The sequence below is a fragment of the Furipterus horrens genome, unplaced genomic scaffold (genome assembly GCF_987537825.1).
Source record: "Furipterus horrens unplaced genomic scaffold, mFurHor1.1.pri manual_scaffold_3, whole genome shotgun sequence".
Classification (NCBI taxonomy): domain Eukaryota; kingdom Metazoa; phylum Chordata; class Mammalia; order Chiroptera; family Furipteridae; genus Furipterus; species Furipterus horrens.
Window position 1 is genome coordinate 66,299,280 of NW_028327173.1, and position 26,452 is coordinate 66,325,731.

General features: G+C 38.3%; 2 long non-coding RNA genes across 2 annotated transcripts; one reads left to right on the forward strand and one right to left on the reverse strand.

Annotated features, from left to right (window-relative positions):
* The first annotated feature begins 1,305 nt into the window (after window positions 1-1,305).
* Window positions 1,306-24,437, forward strand: LOC150015219 (uncharacterized). Its single transcript, XR_016509975.1, has 4 exons — window positions 1,306-1,369; window positions 20,338-20,445; window positions 20,563-20,698; window positions 22,974-24,437. It is a non-coding gene; the product is annotated as an uncharacterized LOC150015219 (long non-coding RNA).
* Window positions 3,721-7,998, reverse strand: LOC150015220 (uncharacterized). The gene is made up of 3 exons (XR_016509974.1): window positions 7,892-7,998; window positions 7,627-7,780; window positions 3,721-4,036 (listed from the first exon to the last, which is right to left on the reverse strand). It is a non-coding gene; the product is annotated as an uncharacterized LOC150015220 (long non-coding RNA).
* Window positions 24,438-26,452: the final 2,015 nt, after the last annotated feature.

The window sequence follows — 26,452 nt, forward strand, 5'->3', positions numbered from 1 at the left end:
ATTTTAAAAGAGTTTAATACATTGTTAGATAGTCTTTAAGAGCTCTGTTTTGGAGGTTTGAGTTTCAAATTAAGTTTTGTAGTGAGACAATATAAAATCAGCTTTAGATATAGTTATCTCTATCTTTGGTCCTAGAAGGGAGGAGTGAGTTTAGGGAATTGTTTTTTAATGAGAAAAAAGAGCAGAGTTAGGATTTGGATAAATGGATTTGAAATTCAGGCCAATGACCTGTTTAGGTCATTAGGAAACCACGTTTATAGGCCTTGGCACTCATTTGTAAAAAAGACCTGCTTCCCAGTACCCAAACCAAGAGGGCCACCAGGGTCTGTGCTAACAAAATCATACAGCTGTTAATAGTGAGGTCCAAAGAGGTCCAAAACTTCACATCCTCACCAAAGCCATCTGAAGTCAAAACAACCTCCCATAACTCACAGACAGATTACTTTCAGTATGAAAACCCAGCGGGAATGTTAGCTCTGACGACCTTGAATAAGCAGAGGGGTCTGGTCTTCCTCCTTGTACCAGGAGGTATCTACATTTTAAAAACCATGGAGAGAAACAATGACTCACAATTTGGAACACCCCACAAGCAAGAAAATACTGGTAAGAATGGGGAGAGTAGCTAAATGTGATTTAAAAAAAATAAACATACAGATATGAACTGTAGAATGAGAAAAACGGGTTTCAATTTTATTTACTTAACTTATTTAACAAACACAGAAAGTGCTTGCTATGTGCCAGTCACTGTGCTAAGTGCTTAATAAAGTTCAACTCATGAAACTTTCTTTTTTGATGCAGTACTAAGCCTAAGAGGTTGTTTTATTCTGAAACCTGGAACAGAGATAAGGTTGTCTCTGTACATTAAAATGTCTTACCTTATAAGGAAGCATTTGACTGCACTAGATTAAACTCATAAAAGCTAATGAAGAGTCCTCCTTAATACACATTTCTTTTTTCCTGTTTGGACTTGAAGTGACAACATTACAGAAACACCCTGCAGGTTTTTATCTAAATAGCATCCTATAAAACAATGTCCTCTTGTCAGTCACCACTAATTCAGCGCAGTCAAGCTATAAATCTGTCTAAAGGCCAGCAAAGTGCTTAACTTGGCACATCACTAATAAAATTAGGAATGCGGGTTTATTACATGAACCTTAAGTAGGTTTGGCCAAGATATTAAGATTTTTGCTCATGGCAACCATGGCTAATGTGGATTGGTATTTTCATTATAACACACCCCATAGCACTTCCCAGTAACGTCTCAGGTTTCCAAATTGGAGAATAATCTGCGTGTTCATCCTCACTGGTAGGTGCTACAGCTGGAGCCCCCATCTCTAAAGCCTCACGCACTTTAGGGTACTCAAGAAAGGTAAAGACTTTTCAATAATGCTAATTCTGCTGAATAAAATTAGAGCAAATTAATTAATACTTCTATTAACGTAACCTGATTTCACTTTGTTCAAGAACAGAAGCATTTATAGGCTTTTAGCATGCACTCAGAAATATCATTTCAGCTCAGGGCAATTTTGAGAAGTGATTTATAAGCAGTTGCAAATGCTTCTAAAATGGTAAGGTTTGAAAAAGTCAAATGAACGTATGTTAACCAAGTTATCCTGTGGTCTTGGGTATTTTGTTTTTTAAATTATGAAAGAATGATAAATATATACTGTCTCCTAAGCCAACATTTATCATGGTGGCCCCTTTGCATAATGATTTAGTTTGCAAAGGGGGTTCCTATGCTTTCCTGTCTCATCTCTGAAAGACCTTATGAGGTGGGTGGTGCAGGTATTATTATGCTCATTTTCCAGATGAGGACACATAGCAAACACCAGAGATGAAACTGGAAATCTGCTCTCCACCTTATCTCAGGAATGCCTCCCTATAAAATGCCTCATTTTGTGAGTACAGGACTTACAGTTATATGGAATGCTGTCATCTCCATTTGATCCTTATCATCACCACCTAGAAATGCTGTGCACGTGTAAGTGTGCCTTCACATGCATGCTTGATCTCTTTCTCCTCAGTACATCTATTTTTCTCAGATGCATTTGAATCTTCCCTTTCCAATGACACCAGCTTCCTCAGACTTTCCTTTCTTACCAAACCTACTGAAGGCGTTTATGTCAGCAACCTGCATTATGGCGGTTCCATTATGAGATTTGAAATGCAACTGTGCAGGGCGAGATGAGAAGCTCTCTTTAGCATGCCACAATCTCGAAAACCTGTAGATGGGCAAAGTCACTAAAGTTCACTTCATGAAAAATACAACACACCATGGAGAGCAAGTATGATTGATGCCTGCAGAGCAAACTGTTTATCAAACACATTTTGCAAACTTTGACATAAATTGTTAAATTGCCTTATCACTCAGACAATGGAAGACTAGCATCTTTGTAGAAACTTCCCCAAAATTCTTTAATAACCTCTAAAAACCTTTATCTTATCATGATCTGAATTGCTACTACAATAAATCACTTACAAATAGTTTAAAAAAGAAACTAGTATTAGAAATATGGAGTCATTTTCCAAATGTAAGAAGGCTTCAGCACTTGCCTGGCTGTTGTGAAATTGCGAAGGCATAAAAAAGGACTTAGGCTCAATATTAAAAGATTTAACAGAAGAGTGCTGCAGCCTATTCAGATTAATTGGAGGTTAATTACACATCTGGTAGATCATGCAGGCCCTTTCATTTTCTCCTTTCCTGCTCTCTGACTTTTATCACTTACAGCAGGGGTGTGAGTAAACAATGAAAGTGAAATAATTCCACTTCTAGTATTTCTGATATTTGACAATTAAGATACTATTTGGAGGTGGCATTCTAATGTTTAAATTGTGTCTGTCTTCTGTGATTCAATCAAATCACTTAACATTTACTGAGCACCTACTATGAGCCAGACGTTGTGCTAGGTATTACGTGATATGAGCAAGATAGTGCTGATCTCAAGGAACCTTAAATTCTAATAAATTACAACTTAACACTTTGTTTTTTTGTTTGTTTTTTTCATCCTTAAAATAACAGAGATGGCCCAAGTGATTTCTAGGTCTTTCTAGTTTCTGTGCGGATGATGATGATGGTTTTGGTGAATCTTGTCTTAATTTACTCTCACATATTTTCCACTCTTCTTCACAATACTCTCAGCCTTGGGAGAGTGAGAATGAATTTGTTTGCCCTCTGGCATTTGTTGTGTCTGGGCAATGGGATATCTCTGTCCTAAGATCAGATTAAATGAGGAGAGAGAGATCAAAATATGTATTCTTCCGGTTCATCAATTTGCAGAATGACTTGGACTGGCTGTGTCATTTTCTGGAAGGTCCCCAGTTTTCTTAAGGCAGCTCTCTATGTGTGACTTTCCCTCAGTAAACAAGCACTCCCATCACTTTGGGCAAGAGTACGGCAAGAGCACCACTGTTATTAGCGAGCCCCAGAGCACTCACTAGGACGGTGAATTTCTTATAACCTGACCACTGCTTTTTAACTAGTCCCTTGTAAATTGTCTTCAAATCTACTTAATTTGAGGGTGCCATCTGTTTCCTGCCAGGACCATGGTTGGTACACTAAGTATTTTTTGTCAGTTGGTTGAAATTGATCTGTGAAATCTTGAGTAATCAATCAAAGTAGAAAGTTTAAGGAGGGGTTTTAGAATATATTCTTTTCTATAAGAGTTTATTCATTTTCCTTGCCATAGGAAAGACTTTCTAACATTTAATTTAATGGGGCTAATAGGTAGAATATGATAAGAGAATGAAGAGCTATAGATATTTGGCAAGGTTGAATTACATTTCCCAGAACTCCTTTCCCTGTATGGTATGGGTTAAGGAAGGCCACAAGAGACTTTTTTTGCTTGACAGTTGGAGGGTGGGAGTGAAGCAGTGGTCATATTATTTTATAGTCTCAAAATGGCAGGGCACGGTCACCAGGAAATTCTGCAGCTCATGCACCTTTTCGGTCATGTTGGCTGACTTCACTGGTGTGGGAAGCAGCTTTCTCTGCAGCTGTTCTATATTTCCCTGGATTCTCCTTCAATTTTTTCAACTCCTGGAACAGGTGTAAAGAGAAAAACTCACTTATTCTGTAAGACACAATTACTATCTATGTTGTAAACATTGAGAACTGACAAGTGGATTATAGCTTATATTGGTGGGCTCTTGCTTATTCTTGCTCTCCTCGTGTTCAACTTTCCCTCCTCAACTCCCTGCTCCTAGGATTTCAAGCCCAGTATAAAATGTTAAGAAAACAACGTTACAAAACTGTTTAGTTTGCTCCCATAATTGGGTAAGAAAAAGTCACTGTAATAAATTTTTCTCCCTCTATTTCATTGAGCTATATAGATATGAATATAGTATATAGATAGATATATGTATATATATTGGCCTGTCCCGAAAGTATCCTGCCACGCACTATGAAAAAATAGAGACATTTATTGAAGAGGATACAAGATACAAGAAACATTGTACACACGACAATGATGCCTCAGTCCCCTACAAAGTAGACGCCTTGGGACCTCACACAGTTCTCCCAATCACCATCAGCTGCCCCATTGTATTTTCCTGAATCATATCAATGCTCTAAAATATCTTCCCTTTCAAAGGTGATTTTAGTTTTGGGAAAAAGCCAGAAGTTGCAGGGCACCAAATCTGGGCTGTAGGGGGGGCTGAGTCACTTCGGTGATTTAATGTTTCACCCAAAACCTCTGCACAAGATATGATGCATGAGCAGGCATGCTGTCATGGTGAAGCTGCCAATCACCAGCTGCCCATAGCTGCAGCCTTCTGAATCAGTTTTCATGGAGGAATGTTCAAGCTTAATGCAAAATTTGATGCATTCATTGTTCTACTCGCTCAGTCATTTTGAATACCATGGCCACACAACACAAATGCTCACTCAATGGTGTATACCACCCCCACTGACTGGTACAGTGAAGTCTTCAATGTTCACACATGCGTATTCCAGTCCACTCTCCTTGGCTGCCGTGTTACATTGATGTCGCGCGCAAACCATTCTCATTAAATTAACAATGGTTGGACTTTTTCCAGACAGACCTCAGTATATCGATGTCTATATCTCTATCTATCCTAATGGTTTGCTTCTCAGATGAAACCCTGACTTATATACTAAGACTTTTTAGTAGCCTAAACTTAAGGCATGTCTTCTTTGAATTGTATATGCTTCTCATATTGCTAGCCCAGAACACATCAGCCAAGATCAAATCCTGATTTTCATGTCAAATATAAATGCTTCTTCCTAAAATAGCTCATTTGGTAAATGAACATAAAAATGGATACAATTTTGCCCTGGCTAGTGTGACTCAGGAGATTGAGCACTGGCCTGTGAACCAAAGGGTCGCCTGTTAGATTCCCATTCAGGGCACATGCCTGGGTTTCAGGCCAGGCCTCAAGTTGGGGGCACACAAAAGGCAATCATACATTGATGTTTCTCTCCCTCTCTTCCCCTCTCCCTACCCCTCTCACTAAAGATAAATAAATAAATAAATAAATAAATAAATAAATAAATAAAATATTTTTAAAAGAATTAAGCACTTCCAGCCAAGATGGAGGCCTAGACAGACATTCTGCATCTCCCTCCACAACTAAGAAGGAATACAACTACCTCAAAGCTAAGGACAACCAGAACTTTCAGAAAATCAAGCTGCATGGAAGTCCAACAGACAAAGATATAAAGAAGAAATACTCATCCAGATAGGTAGGAGGGGTGGAACCGGGACAGAGGGGATGTGGTGTGGTGGCGGCAGCAATGGTGGCAGTGGCATGCTGCCAGAAAATACAGTCACACATTTTAAAAAACCAGGAGGAACTCCTGGGGAGTACTCCCAAACAAGAGCAGATCATGCAGCTCACAGTCCCAGCGCCAGGGAAAATCAAGCCTCATTGCTTCTGACTGTGCAAACCAGTGGGGGTTGGGTGGAGGAAGAAACTGCCAGTCTCTCAGCAGAGTCTGCTTGTTTAAAGGGGCCCCACAATCCTAGAACATCTGCAGACCCACCCACTCTGGAAATGACAGCCAGGGCAACAACTAGAGAGGTGCCAGTCCCATACGGAAGTGGGAAAAGTGCCTGGAAAAGGGGTGAGTGCTGAGCAAGAGATATTGTTCCCTCTCAAACCTCTCCCTAACATACAGCGCCAGAACGTGAAACAGGTCGCCCTCTACTGATGAGAAAATATAGGCTCCACCCCTTACAACTCTACCTAAGACACAGAGGCAAAAAAACACAGGAGCCTATCAAGATGAGGAAACAGAGAAGTATGGTCCAAAAGGGGGAATGGATCAAGGTTCCAGTGGGAGAACTAAGTGATGTGGAGATAGCCAACCTAACAGACACGGAGTTCAAAACACTGGTGAGAAAGGTGCTCACAGGCTTGACAGATATGCTTAAGTATGGCAAACACATAAGGGAAGAAGTGAAGGCTATGCTAAATAAAACTAAGGAAAATCCACACAAAACCAATGGTGAAGTGAAGGGAACCAAGGTTCAAATCAATGATTTGGAACATAAGGAAGAAAAAAGTAGTCAACCAGTACAGAATGAGGAAACAAAAATGGAAAATAATGAGGAGAGACTTAGGAACCTCTGGGACAACTTTAAACATGCCAACATCTGAACAATATGGGTGCCAGAGGAGAAGAGAAAGAGCAAGAAATTGAAAGCTTATGTGAGAAAATAATGAAGAAAAAAACCCATATTTGGCAAAGGAAATAGACATACAAGTCCAGGAAGCACAGAGAATCCCAAGCAAGCTAGACCCAAATAGGACCACACAAAGACACATCATAATCACAATGCCAAAGGTGAAAGATAAAGAGAGAATCTTACAAGTAGCAAGAGAAAACCAGAGGGCTCCCTACAAAGGGGTGCCTATAAAACTATCAGCTGATTTGTCAGAAGAAACTTTGCCGGCAAGAAGGGACTGGCAAGAAGTATTCAAGGTAATGAAAAGCAAGGACTTACAACCAAGATTACTCTATCAAGCAAAGCTCTCATTTAGAATGGAATGGCAGATAAAATGCTTCCCAGACAAGGAAAAGCTAAAGGAGCTCATCATCACCAAGCTATTATATGAAATGTCAAAGGGACTTACTTAAGAAAAAGAAGATCAAAATTATGAACATTAAAATGACAACAAACTTACAACTATCAACCACTGAATCTAAAAAATAAAAACAAAATCCAACTAAACCAACTAGAATATGAACAGAATCATAGGCATAGGGATCATTTGGAGGGTTATCAGCTGGGAGGGGGAAGGGCGAGAAATGGGGAAATGGTACAGGGATTAAGAAGCATAATCGGTTGGTACAAAATAGAGGGAAGTTAAGAATAATATAGGAAAGGGTAAAGCCAAAGAACTATATGCATGACCCATGGAAATGAACTAAGGAGGGTGGGATTGCTGGAGGAAAGAGGGGTACTGGGCAGAGGGGAGCAAAGGTATAAAAATTTGAAACTACTGTAATAACATGATCAATAAAATATACTTAAAAAATTAACCAACAAGAAGATAAATATCCAGTCAGAATGAATAAAGCTTCTCCACCTTAAAAAAAATAGGTACCATTTTTTAAACTGGGAAATTATGTAAATAATATCTGAGACAGGCTAGTAAACATACCTGTTGGCTTGATGTCTCAGAACCCAACTCTGGAAATGCCGCAGAAGAAAGGTAAAGGATAATGTATCTGTGAAAAAACTGTGCAAAATCCCTGGAGAGGCAGAAAATATTTGAATCCTTGTGTCTGTGCATGGAGAAGGTATAGATGAATAGCCTGGAGTGGAAAAAAAAAAATGTAGTATTTGAGTGAGAGGTTGGAGGTAAGATTCTTAGATACATTTATTACTCACCCCAAAATCTCCTTTAAGCAGAAAAACATTGGTACCATTCCAGCCTGATGCCAGCCGGACTGATAGGGTAATATCTGGATGGTATAGAGGTCTGCTGGCTTGGAGACTGTAAGTGCAGAGGTGTAGCCAGTATTCTCCTGAAAAGCAGTCAACTATATGAGGTGCAGAAGCACTATGACAGACCAAAACTGAAACTGATTTTTTCATATGAAGTAAAATTAATGGATCAAATAGAACACAAATTTAAAATAAACATAATAAACATACCCAGATTGGTAAATTGAGATATTGATAACAATTATAAGTTATGAAGAGAAATTAATTTAAAGTTTATGAATATATGGCAGCCCCCAAAAAGGAAATCCATAAATAAAGTGTCAGGTGTCTCAAAAATAAATTACCTCAAAAGTTATTTTATTAAATTTTAATAAATATTTTATTTTTTAATTTAGAACTTAAAAAAATTTTTTCATTACCCTTGTACCATTTTCCCTCATTGCTCTCCCCTGTCCCCACCCCTACCCCGCACACAGTTGTTCCCCACTGTGTTGTTCGTGTTTATGGGTCATTATAACTAGTTCCTTGACTAAACCCTTCCCTTTCTTTCCACCTTCCTCCTCCTTTCCCCTTCCCTCTGGTCAGTGTTAGTCTGCCCCTTGTTTCCATGCCTCTGGTTCTATTTTGCTCATTTGTTTGTTTTCTTCCTTCATTAGGTTTCTGTGTTAGGTGAGATAATACGGTACCCCTATTGAATTGGTGTTTCAGGATTCTTTGGGCATAATCCCAGCAGTGGAGTCCTGGATGGAAAGGCAGTTTCATTTTTAGGTTTTTGAGGAAATTCCATACTGTTTTCCACAGTGGCTGCAGCAGTCTTCATTCCCTCCAGCAATGCACTAGGGTTCCCTTATCTCCACATCCTCGCCAGCACTTGTTGTTTGTTGATTTGTTGATGATGGCCATTGTGATTGGTATGAGGTGATATCTCACTGTGGTGTTAATTTGCATCTCTCTGATAGCTAGTGATGTTGAGTATCCTTACATAGGCCTATGGGTCCTCTGTATGTCCTCTTTGGAGAAGAGTCTGTTCAGGTTCTTTGCCTATTTTTTAATTGGCTTGTCTGTCTTCCTGGTATTGAGTTGCATAAGTTCTTAATATATTTTGAAAATCAAACCCTTGTCTGAGGTATCTTATATTTTCTCATATGGTTGGTTCCCTTTTCATCTTGTTGATGTTTTCTTTTGCTGAGCAGAAACTCTTTAGATTGACGTAGTCCCACTTGTTTATGCTTTCCTTGATTTCCCTTTCCCTAGAAGATATATTGACAAAATTATTGCTGCATGGGATTAATAAATATTTTAAATAAATAAATTTAATCAATTTAAAAATAAATTTAATTTATAAATTATGTTAATAGATTTATCTCAAAAATAAATCTGGTCAAGCGTTTCTCCCAGAAGACAAAATGGAAGCAAACCCAAGACCTAAGAGAAATGTTATAAGATATGGAGGCTAGAAGAAAAAATATTAAGATATGGGCAATAGAAGACCCAGAAGGAGAAGTAAAAGTAAGTAAAAGAGAATATATTTGATGAAGTGTCTGAAAATTAATCAGAAATAAAGACAAAACACATCTGATTTAAAAGACTCAGGTCTTGCCAAAAAAATAATGCTGAAGAAAAAAGCCTCATATTTGGACAACTTGGACATATGATAGTAGCATCAAAAACAAAAAGTAAATCCTAAAAACTGTCATAGAGAAAGAGCAGATCAGTAAATGAAAAGGGAGTTTGATGTCAGACTTCACTGGGGAGAGAAAAAATGGTGAGGAAAATAGGGACTATAAAGATTTGTGTTCTGTATCTAACAGAGTATTGTCAGGTTCAGAAGAATCATGAGAGCTGCTTTTTACTCTCCTCTTCACTCTGGCTCTATGAGTGCCGAGGCTTGTCTTCAGCTCGAGTGAAGGTTGCATAGTGGCAGCCATTCCCTATTCCTTGGTTTCCTGATTCAGTTCCTATGATGGCCTGGGGTGTGTTGGTCTGAGGCTCTTCATCTCCCAATACCTGGGACTTGCCTGGAACGAAGCAAGTATCCCAATAAATGCTTCCTGAATTTACTGTACTGGTATAATAATCCATGAACTTTCTTCTGTAAATTAATTAATTTAGTTAATTAAACTAACAACAAATTTACTCGATAAACTATGGAAATTGTGTAAACTAAATATATTCCATCAATAAATATTCACTATGCAGAAAACAGAGCATTAGTTCCTCTGGAAACATCAAAATAGATAGAGCACAGCTCCTGGCAAAAGTGTAGGTGCTAAGGGATCTTTACAGAAAGTTAAGATATAAAACATCATAGTATCAGTTCCATGCAGGAGAAGAAGTCTGACTCACCTTCATTTAATATACAGAAATGCTTCATGGAAAGAATGGCAGTTGGCTTTGGGTTCTGAAGAAAAGATAAAATTCCAATAATCAATAAATTGTTATTTGGGTTCAACATAGAAGAAATAGCAGAAGCACAGGAGAAAGTATTATGCAAACTGCGAAAAGCCATGTGGCTGGATGTGGGGTTCCCATGGGATAGTGGAAGATAAATCTGGAGAGACTAGCTAGGTCCTGATTGTGAAAAAATTCAAAGACGAATCAAGGGGGTGGACTAGATGTACTGGGGTATGGAGACCCCTGGAATTTCATGAGATAGAAAAGGGCATGATAAAAACCAGATGATTGAATGAAGATTAATTTTGCACCAGTAGATGTATATACTTTTTTGGAGAAATTCTAGAGTCAGAGACATGACTGCACTAATCTAAGTAGAGAAAAAACTAAATCCAAAACTAAGATCACAATAATAGACAAGGAAAGGCCACATGGGCTGGTGACTACTTGGCAATTGGTTAGGTATGGGTTTGGAAAAAAAGACACTGAGGGGTTCCCAAATAAACACCTGAAACTCGTGGGGTATGTGGTATCAATGTCTAATTTTAGCTTCTAAAGATGGAAAAGATTATATATATTTGTACAAATACACACGCTTACATGTAATATGTATATTTAAATATATTTTCTCTGTTGAAGAGCCAAACTACAGTCCTTCAGGAAAACCTGTTCTTTGCAACTTTTTAAACAAAAGAATTTTTACAAAATATACATATATTATCAATTTCTGCCTTTTTTTTTTTCCTGCTGAGAGATAATGACTAGAAAAGCCAATCCAATGGGATTAGTTTGGGTTAATTACTTTTAATAAAGTTTAATTTAATATTTTAAAAGAATAAAAGCAACCTAAACTACTCTTGAGTTTCCAAATATTCCAGGCATTTGGATTTGTGAAAACTGAAAAGGCCAAAGGGGGAAAATCTTGTTTTGCGAGTGAGAAACTCACAGTGAGCAATATAAAGTAAATTTACTTCAATTTAATATGGATAATCATATGCGGGTCTAGAGTCTTTATATGTTACAGCTCTCCTTAATTCCACATTTCCTACTGCAGACAGTAGACACAAAACATTTCATTACAGTGTTTAGGGCATTTTTTTCCTTTAAAAAAGGAAAGAAAAAAAGTTCTTCCCTAATAGCATATAGTCTTTAAATTCCCAAGCTATATTACTTACAAGAATATCTTTTTATGTCAGGGGTACAAAACAGCATTGATGTGACTAATTGAGAATAAACTGAAAAAGTTTACAACGGTGGGAGCAATACTGGAAACACAGAGCAGCATTTTCTCAAAGCCTCATTTTAGAGATGTGTTTCTGATAAAATGAACATTTTACCACTAAATATTTGTCATGGTGCATTTAAATTGCATCAATTACCAGACCTTCCCTCTAAAGAACAGTCATTATTACCCCTTTAGTATTTAACATGTGCCTTGCCTTCTTCTGTATTTAATGTACACACAGTAGTGTGGGTCAGGGTGTGCTCATACACCTGCGCTCATCTACACACAAAGCATCTACTGTACATCACCAACCACTCTGGTTATCAAAAGTTAATGGACTCTGAAATTGATACAATTCCAATATTGCAGCTCATAAAAATCAGAGTGAAATTTTATTTGTGACCTGCATCATTCACATTTAAGAATACTGAGGGAATTAGGGCATCCTTCTGCATTTCAGCTACATAACTGCTTCATTTATTATTTTGAATGATATCTGATTTAAATTGTGGTAAAATACACATAAAATTTTTCATCTTAACCATTTTTAAATGTACAGTTCAGTAGCATTAAGTACATTCACATTGTGTAACCAATCCCCAGGACTCTTTTTGTCTTGCAAAACTGAAACTCTATACCCATTAAAACAACTCTCTAGTTCCCTTTCCCACTAGCCCCTGGCAAACACTATTCTACTTTTTGTCTCTATGAATTTGCCTAGTCTAGGTACCTCGTGTAAATGGAATCATACATTATTGTCTTTTTGTAACTGGCTTATTTCACTTAGCTTAATGCCCTCAAGGCTCATCCATGTTGTAGCATGTGTCAGAATTTCCCTTCTTTTTAAAGTTGAATAACATTCTATTACATGCATATACCATGTCTCGTTCATCTGTTCATCTATTGATAAACAACTGAATTGCTTCCGTCTTTGGCTATTGTGAACAATGCTGTTATGAACATGGGTATACATACCTGTTCGAGCCTCTGCTTCCACTTCTTCTGGGTGTATACTAAGAAGTGGGATTGCTAGATCATATGGTGATTCTATTTTTTAAATATTGAGACACTGTCATACTATTTTCCATAGAAGCTGCACCATTTTAAATTCCCACCAGCCATGCACAAGGGTTCCAATTTCTTCACATTCTTGCCAACACTTCTTTTCTTTTCTTTTCCTTTTTTTTTTTGATAGTGGTCAACCTAATAGGCATGAGGTGGTAGCTCACTGTGGTTTTGGTTTGCATTTTCCTAATGATTGGTGATAGTTAGGCATCTTTTCATGTGCTTGTTGGTTTCGTGGTACCTTTTGACTTCTGGATCAGAATGAGTATGAAGACAAAGATGGAAAGAAAATTTCATGAGTTTCCAGGACTTTGGAGTGGCAATCAAAAAACATTTATTAAATATGTCCTCTAGAAAAGGCTCTGGGCTAGAAATAGAAAATTAAAAAAATATATAAATAAAATAGAGGAGCTTAAGAGGAATCTGCCTGCAGAAATCTAATGGAGAAGACAGGACACGCATTTAAAGATGCAGTGACTCCCCTGAGACCTCAGCTTCCTTGAGGAAAGAAATAACTTTGGTATCCCTCCCTACAGTTTCCAGCATGAGAACATCTTATGCTGTATCTTTAACAAATATTTTTAACAGACAAATAAACTCATTCTTTATCTATGTGATCTTCAAAAAAAATTCCAGAACAAATGTTTTATGCTTGGAAAAGTGATGAGCTTCAATATGGATCCACATACACTAAGCTGTTGTAAGACTTCTGAAAACAGTTGCCTTTGAAGAGGTGTGAATTTCCCTTACTTTCCCTAAAAGGGTGTTAACTTCAAAAGGCAACCTGGTGAGTGTTAAAAAATTAACACATTTAAGTCAGTAGCCAAAACATCACCCCCAATCTGTGACCTGAAATTGAACTGGTAGACTGAGCTGACTTTGGTTTAGATGCCAAAAAGTCATCACTCAGCACTAATCTGGACCAATGAAAATTTGCTCTTCCCTTGGGTTGGGGAGAGGGAAGGATTTGGAGGATGATGATGCTAGCAGGGCATAAAAGCAGAGGCAGCTGGTTATAAATTTTTCTAGACCCATCTAACCCTTTAAACTTGCTTTAAAAGCTACTTTACTGCAGAGAATGTGCACTTAAGCTGGTCATCATCAAAAGAAACCTCTTTTTATTAATTGTGGAATAGTTTATTTGTGAAGAAAATTGACTGAAATATCTTTACTGGGAACTCATTGCTTCCCTTCCCTCCTTCTTGCTCATCCAGTCAGGACACAAACATAGACATTTTTTTTTCTCCTTTTCCCTGTCACTTCATAGAGCATCCACCAATCCACCAATATGTTACTCGATTCTCTCTCTCTCTCTCTCTCTCTCTCTCTCTCTCTCTCTCTCTCTCTCTCTCTCTCTCTCTCTCTCTCTCTCTCTCTCTCTCTCTCTCTCTCTCTCTCTCTCTCTCTCTCTCTCTCTCTCTCTCTCTCTCTCTCCCCCTTTCTCTCTCTCTCTCCAGTCCTTGTTTAGAAAAGATCGTAGCTACTAGATGATGGTCAACAAAAGTGTAGCAAATGCAGACATACTGCTGTTAGGCTCCACATCAGGGACTTTAACTGCTAAAAGAACTCACTGGGGGCATCTGGATCCACCTTTCTGCCTCTGGGCCTGGATGCACTTAGCTGATGCCATTACAAAACCTTTTAGGCCACACAGAGGCCAGACATCAGAGTATGGCTGTGAAATACTAGGAAGCATCAAGAGGAGTGAAAGAAAACTAGTGTATAACAGAAGTACTAAAATAAAAAATAATGGTTTTTGAAAGAGTTGGAGTTCAAGAAGTCATGGCCCAGGCTCTAGCTTTGCTGAAGCTCTAAAGCAGTAGATAGCGCATGGGTGTTTCTAAAAGGAAAAGGCCTGGTTGTTGAGTGGTCTTCTTAGTCATTGCTACAGAACTCTGACAGTTACACACACTGGTCCATGCCCAGTCCTACTGTGCACAGTTTGCTTTACCTATAAGATGCATTTCTAAAAGCTATCCACACTCATCCACCAGATGTTCATTCTTTCACTTAACAAATATTTATTAAGTACTAGTGGCATGTCAGGTACTTTGCTAGGTGCTAAGGATAGAGGGATGACTATGACATGCTCACTGAATTAAAGGCCTCACAGTCTAGTAGGGAAAGATACATCTAAATGAAAATTACAATGCAAGGTGACAATTCCAACAATAGCAGCATGTTAGGGACAGAAACAAATAAGAGTGAGAGAAAGTATATGTCCCTTGGTGAGTCAGTGAAGAAGATTTTGGAGCTTTTTTTTCATCATATTATTATGTATCCTGATGTCTATTTCTCCATTTCAGCATTCTCATTGGCCTTTTCCATTTTCTACCCCTTCCACTATTCTGGGTTTGGAGCCCAGGAGAAGGCAACCAAGGAATATGAGGATATTCTCTTTGCTATATTTAATCTGTTAATATCTGTTGATATTTATTGAGCTCTTACAACATGCTAAGCACTTTTCTAAGGACTATAAATGCTACTGAAGTAGTATGAACAGTGAGCAAAGGTCTGGCACTCACATCATTGTTAGGAGGATGAAGAAATACCTTTCCCTTAAAAGAAAGAAAGATTTCATTAACTTTAATTATATTTTAAATTAATACTCTATTCAAATACATAATAAAAACAGCTGGGGCATTTTTAGGTTGGTGGTAAATGACAAAGATGTTCTCTAAGTTTATTCTGCCACATTGAACATTTAAGACTTAAAGTTTCCTTGTAGTTCCTCCAAAAATGAATATACAAGGCATTTAGCCATTGAACTGAATTATTATTTTCTTGATGAAAAAGTCCTCAGCCTTGTGAATATGTGTAGAGTACAGTTAAGTGTTCAAGTGAAAGCAGATCAATGAGATCTGTGTATGTATCTGTAAATCTAATTAAATATGGTTGCCATAATTACCTGTATTGTACTGGAGATCATTGATATTTAAGTGTTTATGTCTGAGTTCTTGCAGTTATTAGGTTTCATAGGGATGTAAAAGCTGACATAATTTGAAAATATTCTCTAATGTACTGAGCACTTGCAATTCTTACACAAACATCCTTATTTATTAAGCTTGGTCCAGGATTTCTCTCTTCCCAACAAAACAAAACTTCTATTGGTAAGCATTTCATTGTCAAATATTGTACCACAGAATGCAAGAACAACAATTAGATAATGGAGCAAAGCAGAATATCTTGAAAAAATTAAGTTGATGAAAATTAACCTAACTCTCTGAGTGACCAGCAAAATGAAGGACAAACAAGAATCATGTAAAAATCAACCATTTTATTTTTTAAAATGGGCAAGAAGAGCAAATGAAGAATGATTTTAGCATTTAAGGATAGAGGCCTCCAGAAAAATCAAAGATTCTTGAATATTGCAAAAATATCTATATTTTTATGATAACATAGTCAGTCGAATTTGAAATCATTTGTTCAATCAGGCTACCATAAAATTTGTTGGAAAAATACTACCCCAAAGGTTAAAATAGAATCCACTATTTTCTCATTTTAGAAATTAAAGCTAATTGATAATATAATAGAAACTGTGTCAGTATGAGATAAGATGTATACTTATTTTCACATATTTTAGGTTATTTTCCAACACGAAATCACAATACAAAAATTTGGACCCCATTTAAAGTGGTTTCCCTTTAAGCAACTTCCTCTTGTACAAATAATCTTCTAACAGGGAGGCTGTGCATCATTAGTTTTTGTTCGTCTCCCACTCTAGACATTGAACCCCTAGAAGTAGTCATGGACATTACACAGGTAGTCACTTCAGTATCGCTGCGAAGTACCTTCTATAGCTTTGTAGTGCACATATTTGTTCAAAAACCAATTGCTATAACTTTTAAAGAATGATAGAAATAGGAACAGATAATAGAGGAAGCAGAGCCATAAAATGTTATAGCTAAAAGTAACCTTAAAGTCATTTGGTGTCCATCCTCCTCATCTTACAGTTGTAGATACTGAAGAGTCAAGAGGCTCTAAGTTGTCCAGTGTCATGCTGCTAGCTTGTGGCAGAGCTGTTACTTGGAACTGGATCTCTGAACTCCCATCTAGAACTTCCTTCTAAATGGTGTTTCAGCAATCACAGCAAATGTTGAACTCTGCAGAGCTGCAGCAGAAATTGTGTACTTTAATGACCTAGCAGGCACTAGCTGTTGGCTAATCAGCAGAGTTCTCTGTAATTTGCAGGCATGGTATTGTGCAGTGGTGACAACAAACCCAGGCTCTGGGTTTGAATGAGGCTCTGTCACATCCTAGCTAAGTGACCTTGTGCAGCTACCTAATCTCTCTGCTTTAATTTTCTCATTTTTTTATGAATGCCTACTATGTGCCAGAAGATAATAATAATTCCTACTTCAGAGGGTTGAATTTAGCTAATATTTATGTAAACTACTTAAAATATAGCCTCTTAGCTATTCAGTATGATAGATGAAGAGGTCAGCAAGTCAATTTCAGGGATCAGAGGTTGAGAATTGTGTAAGAAAACCTGCATTTGCTGACCAATTGACCAATGGATAGCTTGGGGGCTGGTTAGATAAAATCAGTGGCACTTAAAAACTGTATGATTACTCTTCTATTAGCCCTGGCTGGTTTGGCTCAGTGGATTGAGCGTCGGCCTGCGAGCTAAGTGTCGCTGGTTCGATCTTCCAGTCAGGGTACATCAGAGAAGGAAAACTCTGACTCCAAAAAACCTCCGCTGCCTTGCGGCATACCTCTTCAGGGGAAAGGCTAAGGGAGTAAACCCCGACAGAAAATCCGGAGCCGGAGTCCCTAAGGCGGTTTGACGTTGTAGTCAACACCGGCAACTCCTGCGGCGCACCTGAAGCCAAGCTGTATTGACTCCGTCTTTCCCTTGGACCCTTCAGCTGCGAAGAGAGGGGGGGGTCTGCTGCATGGGCAACAGCAGACCCTCCATATCACCCTGCCCAGGCTCTGTAGCTTCAGCTTCACTGGAGAGGACACTCTAGCGTCATCGCAAGATGTCGATTCAACACGGGAGGAGACAGATACTGTGTCACTCCCGAGTCGGACTGCACAGCCATTCTCGGCGGTGCAGATAGACTCTTAAGAAGCTACACCATCGTCTCTCGAGACGGACGGCTGCCGACGACGACGACGACTCTTCTATGGGTTTTGCTATATATATTTATCTACTTAAGCTGAAGATTCAGTTCATCTATAGTTTCTCCATGGTCTAACTCTTAATTTTTCATTTTCTTTTTAAATAAAATGAGTTAAAAATTAATTCAGATATTGTTAAGATGCCAGAACAGGGTGAACCCAATCATGTTCATTAGCCTACCTTTCTGATAGGGAGAAGCTTATCTTTGATAGACCAGATAAACAAAGTCTTAAGGAATTAAAGTTCTGACCAGAATCTCCTCTGTCTGGCTGACCCAGATACAGCACCACTTCAAACACAGACTACATGCACATGTATATATGCACACAGATGAATACAACAGTTTGGATTATCAAGTTTTCTGTCCCATGCTACACACAGAATTCAGTTTGCGCATGCCAAATTTCTTTACAAACTTTCTCAATAAAGTACCACTCACAGAAAATATGTATCACAGTCCACTAGAATTGACTTTCTATTTTAATAAAAACAGTTGTTAAATAAATCTAGCCTAATTTATTTGAGGTTCTGATTCTGTTCTAATTTACATAATGTATCAATTCTATTTTTAAACTTTCCTAAGGAGTAGATTCTTTAATCTTGCTTAAAATTTCCTTCAAGTGTCTCACTAGAAGAAATGCCAGGCAACCAGCTAAATTAAAAAATGAGAATCCAAAGAAAACATTCAATACTACAAATATGTCTCCATTCCCTCCACCTTAGTCCATTAGATTAGGCAGTGCTAATACATTTTATTTTCTTTTTTTTTTTTTTTTTTTTATTTGTATCTCCTTTAATTTCTTTCTTTAGTCTTATGTAGTTTTCTGAGTACAGGTCTATTACCTCCTTGCTTAAGTTTATTCCTAGGTACTTTATTTTTCTTGTTGCTATGGTAAATGAAATTTTTCTTTCAGGTTCTATCTCTGATATTTTATTGTTGGTGTACAGAAATGCCTTAGATTTCTGTATATTTACTTTGTACCCATTAGATTAGGCAGTGCTAATACATTTTATTATCTTTTAAAAGACATACAAAGAATGTCCAAACTACTATAATACCAGTCCTCCATGGGGGTAGGGAGTGCGAAGTTATTCTGAAAACTCCTTTTAGAGAATTCTTGAGGTTTGTGAAATACTCCTTCTAAAAATTAGAACACAGAAGAAAAAAAAGGCTACAATTGAGCATCCAGCGCAAATGGAATTAAATTGTAAGAAGCTCCAGGGAACAAGGGAAATCCAGTTAGGCTTTTGTTTTTCTGTAAATATATCAATCATTCTTTCAATATTTATTGAAAGGCAATAAAAAGTGGGGTTAAGGGTTTGGGCTTTGGAGTCAGATACATATGTAGTCAAATCTGGTTCTGCCACTTATAAACTGTGAAGTCTTCGGTAAGGTGCAAGCTTCTCTAAACCTTCGTTTTATTGATTGTAATAAAACCTACCTCATGGGGTTGTGAGGATTAAATCAGATAATGCATATGATGTATCTCCCATTGTTTTGACACCCATAAGCATTATTTTGCTATGTGAATACTGAGAGACTACCATGTGCAGACAATTAATGAAATTAACTCCTCAGTGTCTTATAAATTATGTTCTAGTTGAGGGAACAAAAAATTTCACAAACCCATACAAAATATCGTGGTCCAAAAGAAAATTAAAGCAATGTAAAGAGACAAAAAGAGATGGATTTGGGTAAGATTGCTACTTTATATAAATAATTCAGTGTGAAGCTCAATAATTGCATCAGATTTAACCAGGGATGAAAGGAAGTGGGGAGTAAGACCTGCAGATGTGTAGGAGTTGAGGGCTTTGGATAGAGGAAACACCACAAAGACCCCAAGGCAGGAGGACGCAGTGGTATGCTAGAAGAACCGCGAGGAAACCAGTGTGGCTGTAGCAGAGGGCGGCCCAGAAGGAGCAGGGGCAAGAATGGACAAGGAGGTCACTGCAGGTTGTTTATGAGGAGCTGGAATTTGACACTCAGTGAGGCAGAAGTCATGGGATGGTTCTGAGCAAGAAGTGACATGACTTAGGTTTTAAAAGGCTACATGGTCTCTCAGTGGAGAATAACCTACAGTGGGAAAGCAAGCATACAGGGAGCCCAGCTAGGAGGGGTTTTAATAATTCAAGCAGGAGATGATGGAGGCTTAGACTAAGGGGAGGATGGAAGAAGTGGAGTGAAATGGTCAGAGTCTGGGTGTATTTGGGAGGTAGATCTAAAAGGATTTGCTGTTGAATTTGATGTATATTATGAGAGGAAGAAAGAAGTCTGGTGATGACAAAAGTTTTTGTATGAGTGTGAAAAACGCAGGGGTGACTTACTTAGATGTGGAACACATCTTGAGTATGAAATGCTGTTGCAGGTAATGTACTTGACCTCGGTCAACACCCTTTCACTCCCCTCTCCCTTCCATCCTTTGGAGTAGAAACTGAAAAATGAAATACTCCAACTCCTAACCTTCCTCAGGTAGAGTTCTGGCTAGTAAGATGTAGGTAGATGTTCCTGGCTGAACTCCTTGGAAATAAAAGAAGACAAAAGTAAACAAGGCCTAACTTCATGAGAAGGCTTTTTTTCCTGCATATATTTTTAAAGATATTATTTATTTTTACAGAGGGGAAGGGAAGGAGAAAGAAAAGGAGAGAAACATAGGATGTGCAAGACAAACATTGATCAGTTGCTTCCCACACACCCCCAAACAAGGACCTGGCCCACAACCCAGGTATGTGCCCTGACTGGGAATCATCTTGTGCAGGACGACACCCAACCCACTGAGCCACACCAGTCAGGGCTTTTCCTGTATATTATTTAGTTTTTCCACCTTTTCCCTGGAATGCAGAAAGAAGACTTATATTGCAGTAGCCATCCACGATGTTGAGAAGCAAATATGCATCATAACGAAAGAAAATAGAAGGAGAGTGGGTTCTTGGTGTCATCACAGAGCAAGAATATCTCCTCTGGACCAAGTGATATAAGTAAGTCTGTCATGTCAATCAAATTTACTGTTATTTTGAGCAGAATGTTTTCTTAACTAATAAGTATATGTTAAATATCAAAGTGGTGATGATGAGAAGGCAGTTTGACCTAAAATCTGAAGATAAGAGAGGAGATTAGGTCTGAAGTTACATGCCAGGACAAGGACATTGTCAGAATGTAGACGGTATTCAAAGCTGTGGGGATGACTGGATAAACTCACAGTGAGAGTGTGTGTAGAGAACAAAGGGAAGAGCTCTGAGTGGTGAACCTGTAGCACTTTGGATCAGAGGTCAGGAAGAGAGAAGAATCAGAAAAGAAGACGGAGAAGGCATGGCCACTAAGAGAGAAGCCCTACACATGGTGTCCTTGCAGACAGTTGAAGAACATCTTCCAAATGGGGAGTATTAGCTATCTCAGATGTTAATCAGAGATGAAGTGAAATGCATCAGTGGACTTGGAAATACAGATCTCATTGGTGACCTTGACAAGAGCATTTTCTTTCTTTCTTTCTTTTTTTTTAAATAAAGCCCATTTATTTTATTTATTTATTTATTTTTCACTGTGTGGTTGCCTCTCACTCACGCCCCCAACTGGGGACCTGACATGCAACCTAGTAATGTGCCCTGACTCGGAATCGAACCAGCGACACTTGGCTCGCAGGCTGATGCTCAATCCACCGAGCCACAGCAGCCAGGGCCTGACAAGAGCATTTTCAATGCAATGTGCAGGAGCTAGAATGATTATTGTGTACTTACTATGCCAAGACTCTAATGGGACCTGTGCTTATCAGGAACAATCCAGTACACTACCTCCTTTTTATTAAAATGAAGAACCAACCAACCAAATACACAAACAAACAAAAATTTAGGGATGAAACTTTAGTAAGTAAGGGAAATGACTATTCTTTTCTCCAAGTAATAACATTCTCACAGTCTTTTTATCTAGTTAAGAAATGTGTGAGAGAGGAATGGGAGATAGTGGAGTGTTAGAAAGAGGATGGAATTGAGAGAACTGAGCTCCAGTTTTTCCCCACCACTTCTGCATCCCATCTTGAATGGGTCATTGACCCAGTTTGGTCTCATTTCCCTCATATCTACAACTGCTTAGACTTCACTTTAAGATTCCCTTCCAGTTTTGATCTTCCGTATTTCTAGAGTAATAAATAAATATTTTCAAATTTATATATCCCAAACAGCACCTAGAATGTCATGGGTACTCAGGAAATATATGCTTAATGACACAAAGCTAGGAGACTTGCCTAGTGAGAGCTAGCCTGTAAAGGAGTCAAGGGTGAGGTTTTCCAATTCAAAGGTTAGTGATAAGTTTGTCTGGATTTCAAGGTTTAAAATATTCAATATCTCTGTTCATAAGAACATCTCTTTTTTCACATTTATAATTATATGGATACTAGCCAGGTAAAATAGTCAAGTCTCCTTGACTAATTGATCTGGACTTCAGGGACCTTCAAGAGATAATACACCTCACATGTATTGAGACAACTGATTTGAATATTATAGCATTGTTTAAAATAGCTCAAAAGTGTTTCTTAAGTTAAAAGGCAAGAAAATGTCATTCAAAGAGTAAAGGAAATATTTTTATTTTCATTTTAGGAAGGTTTATTTGTTGATTCCTCAAAGTAAAAGTGTCTCAAATTCCCACACAAGCAGAAACATAGTTAAGCTTCAGTGTTCTGTCTTGAGGATGCAAATATCACAGCCCAGTTTTATGTCAGCTTGAAAGATAATGTCATGCAGAAAATTAAGACCATCTGATGAAATCATGTCATGAAATGTGGCTTGGGAGAGCAGCTTTTTGTATGTTACAATTTGATGTATTTTCACACCAAAACTCAAATGAACGGGCAAGAAACCTCAATTAATGCAAATTCTGAAAATTTCAGACAAATTTGTAAGGTATTTACTGAAGAAAAAAAGGAGGAGGAGCATCTTAAATACTGTCTCTTTGCAACAGCCTTGATTTTATGTTATATGTCTAAGGAACCAAATGCCTCAGCTTTTTATTTAGCATTTTGAATTTAATCTGATGGTAGTTTGGATATTATACTGATGCATTTATTGTTAATTTCCTTAAAGCCTTACCATCTAACAATGTAGACCATTATCACCCCAAATACCTTTTGCGTCTGTAGGGATTTCCATATCCCACAGTGCACAGAAGCCAACTCTAAAGCAAGGCTTAAGAGGAATATATGAGAAGCAAAATATATTTCCTTAGTAACTAGCTGGTCTTTTTTTTTTTTTTTCCTCTCTGCAGACCTGTTTTCCAGAAGATGAGAAGGAGACTTGACAGAACTTTATTGGTTCATAAATTAACTTGGTAGATTTACAATCATTACTTGGAATGCCAGGAACTTTTTTTAGGGACTTATTTTCAAGAGAGAAAAAAAACACGTTTAACGCAGAGTATGAAATTGACACCTCAAGCTGCCTAAAAAAAGGTGGGTTAGTTTATTTTTCACCTGTGGTTCTAATCCCATCTGCCATCTACACAGTTATTTTTGGCCAAAGGGAATATTTAAACAAATCTTCACGATTATGTTTTCTTTCTAGTGTAAATGAATAAACAATAAACCAGTATTAGCCATGAGATCATTGAGATGTAGTCAAATTTGTTAGATTTTTAAGAGACCCAAACGAAGTGGAGAAGATCAAATGAGCACTATGCAAGAGTCTAAAATATCCATTACTTCCTGCTAACCTGCAAGTCTAATCCAGAAGTGAAGAAAGATAGGTTAATATCTGTGTGACCTTCTCCTCCCAACTCCCACCCCAAGATGTAAATAAACCAACTTTTGAAGATAAATGGCCCCTTCTCGTGCAGACCTTTGGGCTCTGGGTTCTTGAGACATATTTTTGTAAGGGCATAAGTGAAGGAGATTCAATATTAACAAGGAGTGGGCAGAAATGTCTACACACATCTATTGGATCAATACTCTCTGTCTAGGATTTCTATCCATGCCCAGAAGAGAGCAACATGGAGGTCTCCAGCCCTCTCAGAAGAATGGATGCAGAACAAATATTCAAATTCAGAACTCCAAATTCTGTGGAAAAACATAGGCTACTGATGACAGAACTGCCCCGTTGGCCAAAGCAAATTTAAGCCCCACATTTTCCTGTGGTCTGGGCAAGGAAATAAAAAAATTTTTTTTTCAAGTCAGGTGGGGCTAATTACAGGAGGCAGAGAGAAGGTAAAACAGCTCCTTGTTCAGAAACTTCCACATATTTTCCTGAGATGAAGAGCAAATATTTTGTTTAAATAGCAAGCAATTTTCTATAAAAGTGCTACTGCTTGGAAATGCTCTTTATGATTTATTGCTGCCTTTTAACCTGAAAAAAATATTAATAACTGAGGAGCCCTTGTTGGTATCTTTATTATGCTTAAATCCAAATAGCCATAATATTATAACTGATGTGGCCACATTCAATATTTTTCTTTCATGAATGTAGCATGGGCTTATTATCTGAGACCAGAAAATAAAAATAGAAGTGACCTTCCAGGCTTTAGCTTTACATGGCGATATCACAGCAGCAATAAGGCAACTAACTTTCAGAAAAAAAGTTAGGCCACAAGGAGAATCTTTGCATTTCCCCCTTTTCTACCTGGTAGAGCACTTCCTCTGCCTCTGGATTCATATCATCGTTCAGCTGTTTCTTCTGGGAAAGCCAGAATCCAGACCAGAATCTCAGTGAAAAAGAAACCAATAAATTAGATCTGTTTGTGAGCAATTTGCAGTTGGTTTTATTCTCCTTGCCTATTAAGGTTCTTTATTTACTTCACCAAGAGATTTCTGCTGACAAGTTCATCCATTTACCTCTAGCCTAGATAAAATGATAATAAACAAAATGTCAAAAAATGTATTCATGGGGCTGTCCCCATTCCCACCACCTCCTTGTTTCCTTTTTCATGAAGTTGGTATATTAAAGAACCATGGGAGCTAAAACATTTAAAACTGACACATTGGTGAGGGCTTTTAGTTTAGCTAATTAGTTACATTTTATGGTAATGTTATATATATATAATAATGTTATATATAATTATATATATATGTATATGTGTGTGTGTGTGTGTGTATATATATATATATATATATATATATATATATATATATATATATGCCAAGAGCTGAGACAGTCAGAAAGAGGGCATGTATCTTTTACCTCCTGCTGCTTATGTTCCTGATCTGATTTGGCTAATATTCATGTCTCCAGGATAGGGAGGTTGGATAGAGGCATATTGGGGGAAAGGAAATTCTCCATTTTCTACTTATGGATGATTCCCAGAGGAATCTTTTGTTTCAAAGTATCTTTGGAGTCCTTTGGGTGAAAGGCAAACAATGAGCAGTTCTATCTGGCACATAACTCCAATGGAGACACCTATAATACAAACCAGAGATCCCCCGAGGGCACTGTTATACATCTATTATAAAGCAAAGATTAAAACAATTTTATGGAAATTAAAGATAATATGGAACATTTGTCTCTCTCTCAGTCAAAGAGTAACATGAGGCAGTTCAACAAACAGCTCCAGGCAATTCCACATGAGATGATCGAATGGCTGGGACTGAGGGGACATGCAGGGCAGCTGCAGACTGAGAGGTGTGGGTTTTTTACCAGGGCATCTTGCTGGTGTTTAGCAATGGTGCTCAGGTGAAAAATGATACGCCTGCAAAATCAGAACAATGGGCCAGTCCAAGGTACTTAGGTGGTTTGCCCTCCTCAAATATATCTCAACAGGACAGGCTGCAAACAGCAGGGTGGGGACCCAGAGGGGTGCTCCAGAGAGCTTTTCATTTCCTCTGTTTTGGGGTGTGTGTGTGTGTGTGTGTGTGTGTGTGTGTGTGTGTGTGTGTGTGCGCGCGTGCGCGTGTGTGTGTGTGTGTGTGTGTGGTTTGTCCTGTTTCTATTTGATTCACACACTCACTGGAAAAAAATGTTCAAAAGCCCTGAAAATTTGCAAAAACTCCAAGCTGGTTGTGTAGCCGAGCAAACAGGGGCCTGTGCATGTGGCACCTTGGTGTATGACCCAACAATTAGTGCTGAGAGAAACAGGTTTTTATTTACAAGATTCCAACCTTGTGGGGAGAAGGGGGGATTGGGAGCCCTTCAGCTCAGAGCCCTGTTCTCCCACAAGACCCAGCACTTCCCTTGGTCCACCAGGCTGTGAGCCAGAAACAAGCCCAATAGTTCCCCATATCCTTATCTTAAACAGGCTACACAAACAGTTCTCCAGTCCCTCTGGAAGGTACACTCATGGGTTTTAAAGTCTCCATCCTCTTGCAGCAGCTCTCCCCTTCAAGATCTGAAGTACATCGTCCTCAGCCTCTGAATAAGTCCAGAAAAGCATGTGTTGTGTTACGTTGGATCCTGAAGTCCAGGAAAGGCACAAGTCCTAAGAGTGTCCTCTCTGTATATCCTGAATTCCAATAGTCCAGATAAGAGTCCAGGACTGCAAGGCAGAGTCCTTGGTGGCTTCAGAGTCAGCTAGAGTGGGTGTAATTAAAGGAGCAGCATGCCTGCTTTCTTATTAGCCCAGGCCACATGGCTGAATCATCCCTATGAACTGCATAACTGCTTCCCACATGGCTGCCCGCCCTTCTTTTAAATTATAACCCAGAATTTTCTATGTTTCCTCATCTCTGACTTATCCCACAATGAGCTATGTTTGCTGGTTTCCCTGTATTGTTTACACTCTTTTGGCTGCCATTTTTAGTCAGGGCAAGAGTGACTCAGTGA